At 40.2% G+C, this 16,175-nt stretch overlaps 1 long non-coding RNA gene across 1 annotated transcript in view; it reads left to right on the forward strand.

Annotated features, from left to right (window-relative positions):
- The window catches only part of LOC112647803 (uncharacterized), a 48,296-nt gene extending 40,788 nt beyond the window's left edge, over positions 1-7,508 (forward strand). The window contains exon 4 of the long non-coding RNA XR_003128476.3: positions 7,022-7,508. This is a non-coding gene — a long non-coding RNA (uncharacterized LOC112647803). The remainder of the gene's footprint in view (positions 1-7,021) is intronic.
- Positions 7,509-16,175: the final 8,667 nt, after the last annotated feature.

Below are 16,175 nucleotides of genomic sequence, written 5' to 3' on the forward strand. Positions count from 1 at the left end.
GGGGATAGGAATGACTTGAGTAGAAACTTCCAGTTAAAAAAGAAAACATGGGCAAAGTGCCCAAGGTGAGGTGTGCCTGGTATTTTCATTGCCAGTGTAGTATAAGGAGCAAGGCAGAGAGAGCAGTATTAAAGGTGATGTCTGAGAGGGAATGGTGTCAGAATGATGTAGAGCCTTGCAGGTCTCTCTGAGGTAACTTTGTCTTTTACTCTGAATGTAATGAGAAGGCCCTGGAGGGTTTTGAGCAAATGAGTGACATGATTTGATTGATATTTTAACAGAATCATTCTGTTGAGGTTAAAATGAAGGTTCAAGGTTAGAAGTTGAGGAAGTTTGGAGAGCCCTACTATGATCTGACCAAAAGATGAAGAAATGATAGTGGTTTGAATCAAGAGGAAGTGGTAAAGGTTGTGAGAAGTGGTCATTTGAGCCAGCAGAACTTGCTGATGGATAGGATTGGGGTTAGAGAGAGTGAGAGAGGAAGGATGACATTGATGTTTTAGGCCTGCATAATCACCAGGATGATGCTGTCACTGAGATGGAGACAACTTCAGAGGACACAGCTTGGGGAGAAGGGTCAGAAGTTCAGTTTTTGACATACCAGGAACTTCCCAGTGGGTCCAATGTTGGGCTGAGAAGGGAGTCTTAGGAGGCTTGCACCTAAGGACTACAAACTGTGAATGGGCAGTCATTCCATCCATCAACCAATATTTTTAAATGATTAGCATGTGCCAGGCAGGGTTCTAGGCTTTGGGTCTGTGGCACTGACTAAGGCAGACAAATCCTCTTTGCTTAAAGGCTTACATTATTGTGGAGGTATACAGAGGTGATGGATGGATGGATGGATGGATGGATGGACGGACAGTCAGATTGATACATATACACAGAATAAATTCCAAAAAGTGATAAGTTCTTTGAATAAAAATAAAATAGTTTAAAAGAGAGAGAGAGAGAAAGTTCCATTGCAGCCTTGCAGAAACTCTTTTAGCTGAAGTGACCCAAAGAAAATGCCTCTGAGAAAATGACACATGAACTGAGTTCTGAATGATGAGAAAATGCCAGCCACACAAGATGTGGGAGAAGACATTCCAAGCAGAAAAGGTACTAAATCAAGATCCTGAGCTGATGGTGACCCTAAAGTATTGAGGGGATAGGAAGAAGGCCAATGTGGCTGGGGGGTTATGAGTATGGGACAGAATAGTGGGGGGTGTTGGGAAGAAAAATTTGGGCCAGATAGGAAGCGCCAGGTCAAGTATGACCTTACAGGCTACAGAAAAAGTTTAGATTTAAGTTAAAACACAGGAAAGTTTACACAGGAGCCCAAATCTGATTTGTGTTTTTAAAGATCTTTCCAGCAGCTCTGCAAAAAAGACCTTAATGGAGAGGCAAGAGAGGAAGAATGGAGATCCACTAGGTGGCTATAAGAGTAGGTTATAACATAAGGACAGCAAAGTATTAGGGTGTGGAAGCATATTTGACTATTTACATTTATATTTAAATCCATTAAGAATAAATACAATGAAAAATCCGGTTCCTTAACCACAGTAACCATATTCCAAGTGTTCAATAGTTATATGTGGCTTCTGGGTTCCTTACTGTACAGCATAGCTATAGAACATTCCCATAATCACAGAAAGTTCTGTTGGACAATTCTGCTACAAAAATAAAGTTACAAGACTTGATATTCACAAGCTGGTATAGCTATAGATGAAGTCAGTGTGGTGATTTGGTGCTAAATAAGTCCTTAGGGAAGCAGGAATGGACTAAATGCATTAGATTCAAATAGTCCAAGAACTAGAGCAAAAACTGCTATTAATGTGATATCTTTCCTTGTTTTATTTGGAATATTGAATTTCCCCGACTAATGCATCCTGACCACATTCCACATTCCTTCTGTAAATATCCTCTTATATCGACATATTCGTAATAAGGATCTAGACCTTTATTCTCCCTATATTAGTCAGTTATCCTTTAGATGCAACTACTAGAAGTCCACCCAAACTAGCTTAAATTTAGAAATAGAGTCATAAAGGTAAATGTGTAACTCGGAACCCAAAAGGTGTCACAGGACCTAGAGGGTTGAGAGGTAGAGCTTCTCATTGCTGCTTCATTTTTCTCAATCATAGATGAGCATCTGTGCTCATATATATGTCACATAAACCATAACAACCCCCAAATTACAGGAACCCCCAAGGTTACACAGCCTTATCATTGAAACAGTGAACACTGATTAATTTAATGTATTTAATGTTTGAGTTCTTTTTTAAATTCTGAGAGACACTGATTATCCCAGCTTGACCTGGTACCATCAGCTGTGGCTAGGTTTATGGAGCTCCTAATACTGGGATTGAATCTTTAGGAGGAGGCTCTCTAGGAGATGGGTATGAATGAGGAGAAAATGACAGGTGGAAGAGTGACAGGCACTTCTGCTAGCATCTCCTGTTTCTACTCTGTACTCCTGAAACCAATGAAGATTATACCAAAGCTATAACAAGTCAGATAGGCATCTATTAATTACACATTTATTTAGCAGTAAATTTGGCATTCTAGAAGACATGATTTCTATGTTCCAAGTGTTTACCAAATGCTAGGCATTACTGAAACAATACTTGATTAAGAGCCAGGAATCAACAGGAATGAATCAGGTAAGCAGCCTCTGGCCAGTGTTGCAACAGATAAAGAAAGAAGGCCCAACAGAATTGTAACCTCACAAAAATATTGATGGAAATAGCTGTTCTTGTATCCATCATCAATCAGACCTTCTCTGTCTCATCAATAATACCTTGAACTGAATTCAAGTGGCCTCTTGTCATTCCTGGAGCATCTGGACAGGTGCTTAAAGACAGAGCATGATTTCTCCATCCTTCACTCTGTTGCACAGTTTCTGGCATATAGCAGCTGTTCCATACGTGTAGTTGGATGCATGCATGGTGGACGGATGCATGGACACATGGGAGAATGGATTGTTATTGATACATAGATCAGTAAAAAAGTTTAGCATCACTATGAGCCCTGATTAATTGTTCCTAGAGAGGCCAGATCCTCCTCTTCATCCATGAATCATTCTCTCTTACCAGTCTCTTGCAAGAGCCAAGGACATGTATTGGTATTAGACTTTGACATTTGTATTACGTGGGTGCTAACAAAGAGATCATACACACACTGGCCTGAGGAGCCAAATAGTTCTCAGTATTTTTTTTTTTATGATAGTCACACAGAGAGAGAGAGAGAGGCAGAGACACAGACAGAGGGAGAAGCAGGCTCTATGCACCGGGAGCCCGAGGTGGGATTCGATCCCGGGTCTCCAGGACCGCGCCCTGGGCCAAAGGCAGGCGCCAAACCGCTGTGCCACCCAGGGATCCCTAGTTCTCAGTATTTAAAGCAAAATGAAATATCTTCTTCTGGGGGTGTAAGTACACCTTTAATTTCAAAAATATACCTTTCCCGAAAGTTGAAGGAGTTAGATTGTTTATGAAAGGCAGGGATTCCTGGTTTCGGTTTCTGTTCAGTAATGGCCATTATGCAGGGTTTTGACCTGTGCTGGACTGTTGCTGAGTAGTAAGCATATCTTACCAAAGGCCAGGAAGCTGCTAATTAATCCTACAGGAGACCGTGGAGGCACATTTGCCATTCATCCAGCAAGTGCTATTTAAGTGCCTGTTGTGAGCATCTGAGTGTACTTGAGCTAAAGAGCTCATGGCCTAGGTAGAAGGAGCACTACAGCAGGCCAGTACACCATCAGCCACACTCCGTGTGAAACTCACTCACCCTAACTCTACTGGTCAACTAGCTTTTAGCTAGGGGACCCTTTTGGAGGCATTGACACTGAGCTTAGAATGTGTTCAGTGCCTCCTGTGCAAGGCACCATGTATACCTTCAGCAGCTAAGCTGGCATTTGTTAAGGTAATGTGAGAGTGCAGCAAATAGACGGGAAGCATGCACTTCGGGTCATTGAATCCAAACCGTGCTCTCACTTCAGCCTGTTTTCTGCACAGCAGGCTTTGGCTCTAATGACTCTGTTTCTCATTGAACTCCTAGGATAGCAGCAGTCTCTGTCTCCTTTAGTGTCTTGCCTGTCTCTCCTTGGGGGAAAATCAGCTACTTGTGCTTTTCTCATTCTAATGAGCCTCTAGGAGTTGGGAGCAAATGCATTTTAGAGACATGAAGAGGACAGAATAGAGCTACCTGCATGGGGAAGAGGTACAGAAATGTATGGTGGTGCTTAATGTAACGAGCTTCCATTCCATGGGCTTTTATGGAGTGCCTAGGCTTGGGACAAGGGAAAATGGGTGGGGTGGGTAGTATAATTCTCTGAGAGCTTGCCACATCCTCGGTACCAAGACAGGACCATTCTGTGAGCCAGCTGATTTTATTTTCCTCTCTCAGTGAGGACACACTCAGCCTGTGTTTTAGATACAAGAAATGAGAAGTTAAGAAACTTGCCCAAGTCACCCAGCTAGAGATGACACTGAAGCCAAAGCCTTCTGTCTACACCAAAGCCTGAACCCATTCCATTTTTCTGTCTTCTGCTGCTGAAAAGGCAGAGCAATGATGCAAGTCAAACCTACAAGTGATGAGAGAGCACTGTGTAGTTTGACAGAAAGGAAGTAGCAGAAAATCCCAGTGGGGACCTAAAGAGGCAGGAAGATGGGCTAGAAGAGACTTGAGTTCAAGGCTTAATTCTACTTTGTTGCCCTCTTACAAAGCAAGGCAGAGGTGGCACTGAGCACTCTGTGGACTGTCCTCTTCTGTATTCCCCACCACATGAGGCCAACTCCTCACTGCACTAAAGGCTTCACTTATCTGCCCCTCTCCCCTTAGAAGCTTCACCAATTTTTGTATTTGTCAGTTAATTCAGTAAGCATTTATTAAAGGCCTACTATGTGCATGCTATGCATGCATCCTGCTTTAAGAAATTCACAACTAGGGCAGCCCGGGTGGCTTAGTGGTTTAGTGCCACCTTCAGCCCAGGGCCTGATCCTGGAGACCCAAATCGAGTCCCATGTCAGGCTCCCTGCATGGAGCCTGCTTCTCCCTCTGCCTGTGTCTCTGCCTCTCTATCTATCTATCGCTCATGAATAAATAAATAAATCTTAAAAAAAAAACAGAAATTCACAACTATTCAATGTCAAGGATTTATTTTCATGTGTGAAATAAAATATAAGATTATTCACTGCAGCATTATCTGAATAGCAAAATAAAGAAATGGTTCAATAAATTATAATACCTTACATACAAATGACTGTTCTGTAGCTGTCTTTAAAACTGAGGGGGTAAATCCTCCAAGCTATATTGTTAAATAAAAGAGTGAATGGTGGAACATTTGGTGTGCTGCCATATTACACCATGTGTATAATACATGCATATACATGTATGTTTGTGAACTGTGCAGGGGCATACAAGAAAGCAATAACATTTGTTGCCTGCAGGAGAGAGCTGGGTGGCTGAGGAATAGAACAGGAGGGAGACTTTTCACTATACAGCAGTGCTTTTCAAACTACTAATAGGGCAGGGGGAGCATCAATATTTTGCCCCTCATTCATCACAGTCGAGTACGCAGTCTTACTGTGCATATTTGCATACAGCTTGCTCTGCATGTCGCTTACCATGGGACTTTGATGACATCTGACTGGTTTCTGGCCTTTTCCTGGACTGGAGTTCACTATTTTTATGCTTGGTTGACAATGTCACATTGCTATAAAAGTTCCTAACTTTCTAATTCTTACTCTGAATTTCTCTTATGTACCAGAAGCAAACAGTTCATGGGCCAGCACTGCCATATACCTTTCTGAACTTTGACTTTGGATATATCATCTATCCAAGGAAACCTTTTTTTTTTTTTTTAATATCTAGTGACCTATCCTTAGCAGAACAACCTTGTAAGAAATAAGGATAGATTTGGTGATCTTGAATTCCTTTAGATTCTCTTTTCCAGCATTAGCTCTCTGCAAAACCGTGAGGCTGACCTAGGGTAAAGTTGGCTCTCTCACTATTCTCTGACAGATGAGCCTTGCAGCCACTCCCCTTCCTCTTTGAGTTCCTCCCTATCCCCTCTGTGACTCTTACTCACTCTTACACAGATGTACAGTCCTAATACAGACAAAGTATTTCCTTTCCCATGTAAACAGAGGAATTGAAAATACAGTTTTTCTTTATTTATGATAGTCACACACAGATAAAGAGAGAGAGGCAGAGACACAGGCAGAGGGAGAAGCAGGCTCCATGCACCGGGACCCGACATGGGATTCGATCCCGGGTCTCCAGGATCGCGCCCTGGGCCAAAGGCAGGCGCCAAACCACTGCGCCACCCAGCGTTCCCGAAAATACAGTTTTTCAAACTGAAGGAAAAGCATCTGGATTGGATGACAGATATCATTCTTGAGTATTTTTAGCTGGCCACGACTTACCACTAGTCAGCCCCCAGGGAAAGTATATGAGGAGACATAAAATGCCGGGAGAGATGAGGAGGTAGGGGGCAGGACCATTGATGACAGGTGTGGATGGAGTTGATAGGCAGGAGACTCTAAAATAGGGAATAAAGGAAATGAGACTAGCCATTGTAGATTCACAGAATTCAATATATTGGTGATCACAACTAAACTGGGCAGAGTCCTCTTAAAAATCCATATAATCACCAGGTCAAAAGAAATCAGGCTGAATATTTTAACTTGTTTAGAGGGAGAATGCATCAGAAGTGTAGCAAAGTGGAGTCCCAGGGAAGATGTTGGCAGTACCCATCCAAGCCATAATCAAGGGAGAGATGTCTGGACTCAAGAACATAATCTACTAGGTCCTCCTGGTGGCAGGAGTGTCCCTACTGCAGAGATGGTAGCATCAGCCTTGACCTACCACTTACCACTGCAGAGCTCATACCCCTTGAGCTCATGACATATGGATCAAGCAATCTGTTAATACAGTTTGCAATGCCATGTGTCTTTGCCCAGAGGGAGAGAATGTGTTGCCTTTTCTGTTGTATGGCTCATTATAAATCACTAAGCTGGCTCTGTGCTCTATATTCCAGACTCTTGTAAACCTGAATAAATGTGAATCTACTCTGGGGATGCAGATCCACTTTTGGTCAAGAGGAAAACTGAAGAGTATAAGCACATAAGGCTAAAGAACTGGCCATGAGTTGTGGTTATATCAACATGGTGCACACCAAGATCTCGTAGCAGCCAGAGAGAAAAGGCTGAGGAATCAGCATCACAATGACTCTCTCAAATTTCTCATGTTCTTTTGGTCAAAGCAGAAGCTCTGGACATAATCCTCATCAGGCTTCTGTACCGGTTTTGATTTGGCACGGCTCAATAATGGAATGGAGTGTATCCAACATGTGATGATTACACAGTCACAAAAGCTATATATTTAAGGCCATGCTAAAAGGCCCCATGTCAAAACAGCCAAGACAGAAAGTCATATACTTTTTTTAAGACCTGTTTTACTTTTTTAAAAAATTTAAGAGGTAACCTATGTACATATTTAAAATATTAAAATGTATTTTTAAAGTACAGGCAGAAGTCTCCTACCCTTGATGTTTGCTCAGTTTCCATTTTTCCCCCAAAAGTAACTCTTGAAACTAATTTGCTGTTCATTCTTATAAATATTTTGGTATGTGTAAGCCAAAGAGAGGTATTTTTTTTTCTTTCTTACACAAAATAGCATACTCTAGGCTTTTTTTCTGTATACCCTGATTATCTTTTTATTAGTATATCTTGCTGGTGTTTCCCTATCAGTACTGAAAGCTTTCTCTTTCAGTAATTCACATCATTCTCAGGGTGGATAAGGCAAGAACACAGGATTTGGCATCAGATAGACCAAAATTCATAACTTGCTATCTATGTGCCTTAGGTGGGTTTCTTGACTTTGTAAAATAGGGGCAAAAAAATTCAGTTTTTATGAAGCCTAAATATGTGTGGGCACCACATACCTGATTTCAAACTATACTATAAAGCTTAGGAATCAAAACAGTATTGTATTAGCATTAAAACAGATACATAGATCAATGAAACATAATAGAGAGCCTGAAATAAACACATGCATGATCAATTAGTTTATGACAAAGGAGCCAAGAATATATTATGGTGGAAGGATGGTCTCTTTAATAAATAGTACTGGGAAAACATACAGCCACATGTCAAAGAATGAAACTGGACCACTTTCTTTCACCACACATAGGAATCAATTCAAAGTGAATTAAAGACTTGAACATAAGACCTGAAACTATAAAACTCTGAGAAGAAAACATGGTGGGTAAGCCCCTTGACATTGGTCTTGGCAGTGATTTTTTTTGGATTTGAGGTCAAAAGCAAAGGCAACAAATGCAAAATAAACAAGAAGGATTACATCAAGCTAAAATGCTTCTTCACAACAAAGGAAGCCATAAACGCAATGAAAAAGCATTCTGTGGAATAAGAAAATATTTGCAAACCATATATCTGACAAAGTGTTGATACCTAAAATATATTTAAAAAACTCATACAACTTAATAGCAAACAATCTGACTAAAAACTGAACAAAGGAACTAAATAGGCTTTTTTTTGTTTTTTTGAAGAAAAAATACAGATGGCCAACAGGTACATGAAAAGGTGCTCAACGTCACTGATCATCAAGAAAATGCAAATCAAAACACTATGAGAAAAAAAAAACACAATGAGTTATCACCTCACACCTGGTAGAATGGCTATCATCAAAAAGATAAGAAATAAGTGTTTGCAAGGATATGGAGAAAAAGGAATCGTCGTGTACTATTGCTGTAGCCACTGTGGGAAACAATATGAAGGTTTCTCCGAAAATTAAAAATAAAGCTAATATATGATCCTGCAGTCCCACTTCTGGATATACACCAGGAATTGCAGACAGGATATCAAAGAGATATCTGCATTCCCATATTCACTGCAGCATTATTCACAATGGCCAAGACATGGAAACAATCAAGCTATTCATCAGTAGATAAATGAATAAAGAAAATCTCTCTCTCTCTCTCTCTCTCTCTCTTTCTCTCTCTCTCTCACACACACAGAGACACCCCTACCAACATATACAATGGAATATTATTCAGCCATGAGAAAGAAGGAAACTCTACCGTTTGCAACTGCATGGATATACCTTGAGGGCATTATGCTAAGTGGAATAAGCCAGATAGAGAAAGGCAAATACTGCACACTATGTGTGTGGGGCTGGGAGGTGTAAAACAGAAAGGGAGAGTAGAAAAGTGGTTGCAAGGGCTGGGGGTGGGGGAAATAGGGATAGGTAGTAAAGGGTACAAACTTTCAAAGGTAGGTAGGTAGGTAGATAGATGATAGATAGAGCCCTTAGCACATCATCAGGGAAATTAACATTGAGAGGAAGGAAGAAAAGAAGTGGAAGGAAAGGTAGAAGAAGAGGAGAAAATATCCCATTTTAGCCTAATTTCCATGTTCCTGCAATTTAGCCAGTAGGGCACCAGTTAGGTCCGTTATCGCCAATAAACTCGTTTCCTCACCTCTAAGTGAAAGAATTACTAGATAGTTTATAAAGTTTTTTTTTTTACAATTAAGTTAGAATTTAGCTCTGAAAGAAGTCCTTAGACTTTGCAATTGTTAAATATTTATTTAACATGTTTTATTGTGAGTCTACTTGTACAACGTTATTAGGAAAATAAACATGAAACATATTTCCTTTCCTTAGAATAATCTACAGGTTAGATATAGACAGGGAAAATACAAAGAAGGGAGCCAAGAAGAGGAAAGGGAATACAAGTTTTCCCTCCATTCTTATTTGAAGAAGGCATTCAGAAGGTTCCCACTAGGAACAATGGGGTTCGCAATGAAACCTGTGCTAATGGTATGGTCAATGCCACTTAACTCCCATAGCTAGTATGTGCAGCTGGCAGCAAAGAAGGCCTGCCTAGTGAATGAGTTTTTAATTTTTATCTCAGTGATGTATTGGGTGGGAGGGTTTATCTTGGATCCAAGGCAGTGCAAGTAGTAACACATATTCTGAGAAAATCTGGGTCATTCCATAGATTAATTCACAATTCAGTTCAATCTCAGTTGTTTCACATATATGAAGTACTTGCACATACTCACTGTGTAAACTTGGGTTAAGCCTTTCACTTTCTTAATGCCTCCGTGTCCTTATCTATAAAATGGGAACAATAATAGAAGCCTATTTGTTAGGACTATTGATAAGATTAAATTAGTTAATATATGCAAAGTACTTAGAATAGTACCCAGCACCTAGCAAGTCTTGTAAAAAATATTTACCATCATGGTTATTGTTAATTAAAGCCAAAAACTGTTCTAATTGCTAGAGGGCATATGAAAATCTAGAAGGTAGCATCCTTACTCTCAGAGAGAAGAATCTATATGAAGGGTGAAGCCACTGTCCTTTAGACTTAACGTTTGTCCTGTTGGTCTGGGGTCCACTTATGTTCTCTAAGATAAAGTACTTTTGATTTCTTCAGGAAACAACTGCTCCCAGATGATTAGGCTCTCTATATCCTGACTTTAGATTAACTTAAATCTTTTATATTGTATGTCAATCAGCTATTGTCCACAGGAGGTAGAGAAAGCTGATCAGCACTTTCTTTCTTTTTTTTTTTTTTTTAAGATTTTATTTATTCATGAGAGACACAGAGAAACAGAGGCAGAGACACAGGCAGAAGGAGAAGCAGGCTCTGTGCAGGGAGCCCGACATGGGACTCAATCCTGGGCCTCCAGGATCCCACCCTGGGCTGAAGGTGGCGCTAAGCTGCTGAGCCACCCAGGCTGCCCTGATCAGCACTTTCTAAATAGACTGAAGAAACCCTAGACAAAATGATTAGATGTTCCTTGATTTGATGCCAAAATACTATTATTGCATCTTCACTTGGGAATCCAGGAAGATGAAACACTCAGTACATTCTTTCCAGGATGACACAATGCATACCAAGATGGGCACTGGCCCACTTCTGCAGTTTTGAGTCATCTGTAAATACCACCCCATGAGGTTGAAAAGAGTAGTGATTATTCTCCTCAGAAAAACATTTTTCTTTTAATTATTTTTTAAAATTTTATTTCTTTGTTTCAGAGAGAGAGAGAGAGAGCAAACAAGCATGAGCAGGGGGAGAAGCAGACTCCTCGCTGAGCAAGGAGCCTGATGTGGGGTTTGATCCCAGGACCCTGGGATCATGCTCTGAGCCAAAGGCAGATGCTTAACCAACTGAGCCACCCAGGTGACCCCTCAGGCAAACATTTTTCAAGACTATTTTTTTAGAGAGATATTAGATTCACAGCAAAATAAAGAGGTAGTTCGTACAGAGATTTCCTGTATACTTCTACACATGGATAGCCTACCACATGATCAACATGCCCACCCACACCAAAGTGGTACATTTGTTAGAACTAATAAACTTACCTTATGATGACATCCAGAGTCCATAGTTTATATTAGAGTGCACTTTTGGTGTTGTACATTCTACAGATTGGGACAAATGTATAATGACATGTATCCATCATTATACATGTATCTGTGTATCCATGTATCAATTTTTACTGCCCTAAAAATCCTCTGTGCTCTGTTGGGCAAATTCTTGATGGGTCCTTTCATGTAGATGAAATAAAATTACTTATTTGACCAACCCTAAGATAAATTGCCAATATTCCAACTCATAAAGTTTTTTTTATTTCTTACTATTCTCAAGCATTTATTTTTCCTAAAAGGAAATAACAAGAAAAATGAATGATTCTACATGTTATACATTCTTCAGCCTCTTCCAACTTCTTCCCTCCCCCCCCAAAACCATTAGAAATACAAAAAAAAAAAAAATCAGGAGTCAACTAGAGCAAAACCAGCTGAAAGTGGTTGGTTTGCAGTAGGGTTTTTGGGACCAATTGCTATGATAAATGTTCTTTTAAGTAGCCAGTTCTGCAAAGGATATAGACTGTTTACATATGATTAATTAAGAAATAATTATCTTTGACTGGGGGAATATGAGACAATAAATGGACCATAAAAGCTAAATAAACACTCAGCTGCTGCCTTTAGTTTTAGTTGGTGCCAGGAATATTTATGACTTTTATAAAAGACATGATAAACTCTCCCCCCATCCACCCACCATTTCCAAAATGCAAAGACATTGTGAAATCACTCTTGACACTTGTTTTTTCCATGTTTTCTGCCTGTGGATGTGTCACATCAAGAGAGTGTACTATTTCACAATCATCATGATACTTTCATTTTCTTCTTTTGTTGAACACCGTTGACTTAGAGGTCATCACCAGTGCCTCCACCTCATCTTCATCTCTTACCTGGCCTATAGAAATGAGCCAGTAAAGATTACCCAATGCCTAGCTCTTCCCATTGCAGCTCATCTTGCACATTGCTGCCAGTTAAATCTGCTGTGGGCATGGCATTCTCATGCTCAGAAACAAGCAAATGCCCCCAAAAGCTCAATCTTTTTTTTCTTTTTCTTTTTTTGTCTAGGGAATAAAATCCAGACTGTTTAGTCTGGCCTTGCATTTGATATCTTTCATGAATTCAAGCATTTATCATTGAATCCTCACATATGAGAGGCACTGTATTAAGAATGTAAATACAAGTAGTATGTGTTCATTGATCTATGGAACTTATAGTTCCAGTAGAATGGGGGGACATGTAAATAAATAAGTGCAGCAAAGTTGAGTTCCACCAAAAAATATGTACTGGGTGTGGTGGATGCACACATACAAAAGAGCATATAATTGTATTGTTTTGGAAAGCATAGAAAAGTTTCTATTAGGAGGTTGAAACTTCCAATGGGAATGTTGAGCTGACCCATATTGAATGGTGGTGGGTGATTCTCTAGAACACAAGGTAGAAAAGGGGACCCCACGTGGGGGGTATAGTATGAAAGAAGAAAGCAAGTTTGAGGGTAGCTAGAAGCTTGTTGTGTGGACTAGATAGGATAAGACAAGAAAATAAGTTGGAAAAAAAAGCAGATCACACAGGAGACTATTTAAAGAGGTGAGAATTATCCTAGTATGGCAGAGGTGATCCAAAGACAGGTCTTAAGCTAGGAAGTAACATGATTGAATTTTCATTTTATATATGTTCTCTGATTGCGGGTGTGAAGGAGGAATTAACAGAGGACAAGGAAGATGGTAGGGAGACTGGTTAGAAAAACTTTCCAAGAGTCCATATGAAGGATGCTAAGAGCCCAAATAGTAAAATTGCAACAACACATTTGAAAGAGCATTGATTTAGGAACTTGATGGACCTGGGATGCTACTTAGAAACTATATGACCCATGACAAGTCATTTAGCCTAGTCATGCCTTAGGTATCCTCAGCTCTGAAAAGGAAATAATGTTATCTACCTACCAAGATTATTATGAAGATAAGCTGAAATAATTTTCAAAAAGTTTTTAACACAATGTCTCATGTACAAAGGGACTCAGTAAAACATAGCCAGTATAGATGCATAGCAATGATGATGAAGGATGCAAAGATGTGACAGGCACTAAAGAAGTAGAATCTACCGGATAGGACTTGGCCCCTGATTTCATGTTGAGAGTTAAAGAAAGAGGAATCAAGGATTATACTTCTCTTTTTTACAAAAATTGACAGGTAACTAAGGGGAAGAGGAGATTTGGGGGAAAAGTGATGAATTCGAGTGGAAATACGTAGTGAGTGGTTTGATAAAAGCATATTGAATTCAACTCCAGCATTTAAAAAATTGGGTGGGCGAGAGAAGCCCAGGTATGGCCAGGGAGATGGGAGAAAGGTGGAAATGAGGAGGACATGGAAATCAGAGGATGAGAGCATTTGAGGAAGAAGGAAGGGCATCATGGATAATATGTAAATATAAATGTAAAAACAGAGATTACATAAGAAAATCATGGGTTTGCATTCATTTGAGTTAGGAAGTTAGGAAGTCCTTGGTTTCCTTGGGTTGTTGTGGGCCAAAAGCCTTGCTTGTTTGTTTTTTTAAATATATATTTTTTTATTCATGAGAGACAGAGAGGCAGAGACATAGGCAGAGGAAGAAGCAGACTCCCTGCAGGAAGCCCAATTCAGGATTTGATCCTAGGACCCCGGGCATCGTGACCTGAGCTGAAGGCAGATGCTCAACCGCTGAGCTACCCAGGGGCCCCCAAAGCCTTGTTATGACAATTGAGAAGCGAGCAGATAAAGGAATGATACGAGACAAGTACAGAATATTATTTGGAGGAGAATGGGGGAAAAAAAAAACAAAAAGATAAAGCATTGAGAGAGGGTTTTAAAAGATAGGAAGGGTAACTAGAAAATACTTATAGGTGTAGGAAATGAGCAATGGGGAAACAGTTTAAAAATACATGCAAAAAAGGAAATAACTGATGAATGAAGGCAAGAGAAGAATTCAGAGCACACACAGGTGAAGGGATTAGCTCTGAGTAGGTGATGGAATAGCTCTTCTTGTTGATAAAAATATGCCGATATGCATGGCAGCTGTGGTAGGCAGAATAATCTCCCAACAGAGGTCCATGTCTAATCCCTAGAACACGTGAGTGTGTCATGATACGTGGCAAAAGGGACTTTACAGATGCAATTAAGGTTACAGACCTTCAGATAGGGAGATTATCCTGGATTATCCAGGTGAACACAGTCTAATCTCATGAGCCCTTAAAAGCAGAGAACTTTCTCTGGCTGAAGTGATAGAGAGATGGCAGAAAAAAGAAGTTGGGGAAATTCGAAGGATGAGAGGGGCCACATGGAAAGCATAAGAAAAAATGTAGGCAGTCTTCAGGATCAAAGACTAGCCCCTGGATGACCTCAGTCCCCAAATCACAGGGATCTGAATTTGGCCAGAGCCTCAGAAGGAAACACAACCTTGCCAACACTTTAATTTCAGTCTAGTGAAACTATACTGAGGACCCAAATAATCCAAACAGACCCAGGCTCTCATACACAGAACTGACTGCTAAGGTTTTGATAGTTTGTTAAGGCAACACTAGAAAATTCATACACCAGCTGATAGCCTACAGGTAAGAGGGAGGGTGGAGGTGGAAATAAGTGCCCAAGGACAACCAGCCCTTTGTACCTGCTTTTCAGTTACTTAACCAGCAAGGCTTTTGACCTGCCCTGGTTGTCGGTTTTTGCTGCAGATTTGTGGCACAAAGGTGTGGGCAATGATTGTCCAAAGTTATGCTAATGCTGAGAGAGCAAGAGTAGAATATAACCTTTCCCTCCAATTTTACCCCTCACTGCCCTCTATAGCTGAGTCACTCCCAATGTATCAGTCTCATGAGGCTTCCTCACTTGTGATTGTTATTAGTTCCTGGAATTCATTAGCTTTTCACATCTACAGCTCTTCAAGAGTTGATTCACTGTGGGAGGGAGCCAAGAACTGCCCTATTTCTCTATCTTGGCAAAGTGGAATCCTTGGATCTATTCTGTTTGCCAGGATCTTATGACCTCATCTAATCAGATACAAGCTTCACATGATAACATTTTACTATGGTTTAACAAAGAAGCAGACTAAATCATAATATATAAGTAATTGCCTGAGGGAACACAGCTAGTAGGTGACACAGCCAGTTGGTCCTGGGTGTTCCTAAAATATGATACCTGTTCTCTTAGGGTAGCATGCTGCCACAAAAATATTTGCATTTTAAGTCTTCTCACTCAATACAGAAAGAGATGTTGATCTGAGGCAAAGGTATTTCAAGTATTGGAGGTCCAGGAGAATTGAGAAGGTAATCATATCTTGCTGACAGCTTCCATTGTGTGCAGAGAAAACACTGACAATCATGTTAGGAAAAACCAAAGGTGACTACTTCTAGAACTTTCTTAAGCCCAGGGTAAAGAATTATTCATCGTTCCCTATAACAATAATCCTGGATGATTATGGATAAAAGTCAGAGGCAGCTCTTTTCTTAGGATGGAGCCCAACAAGCTCAAATCTATCAGCTGCATGACTAACTGAAATTTCTGTGCCTTAGTCTTCTCATCAGGAAATTTGGGATATAATGTTTTTGGATTTTTTTTTTTCTGGCAGATGTCTGAAAAAGATGATCCCTTAGGGCCCCTTTAGCCCCAAGATATGGAATTTTCTGAATTTCAGTTGAGTTTTACCAAGGCTGTGCTGTAGACAGTAGAGTCTGCCATGGAAGATCTTCCCAACTGGGAAGTGAGCTAACCCGCTGGCATTTTTCATTTGAGTAAATCTCACTTCTTAAACATTTCCCTTTACTTAAT

Source organism: Canis lupus, chromosome 7 (assembly GCF_003254725.2).
Source record: "Canis lupus dingo isolate Sandy chromosome 7, ASM325472v2, whole genome shotgun sequence".
NCBI lineage: Eukaryota > Metazoa > Chordata > Mammalia > Carnivora > Canidae > Canis > Canis lupus.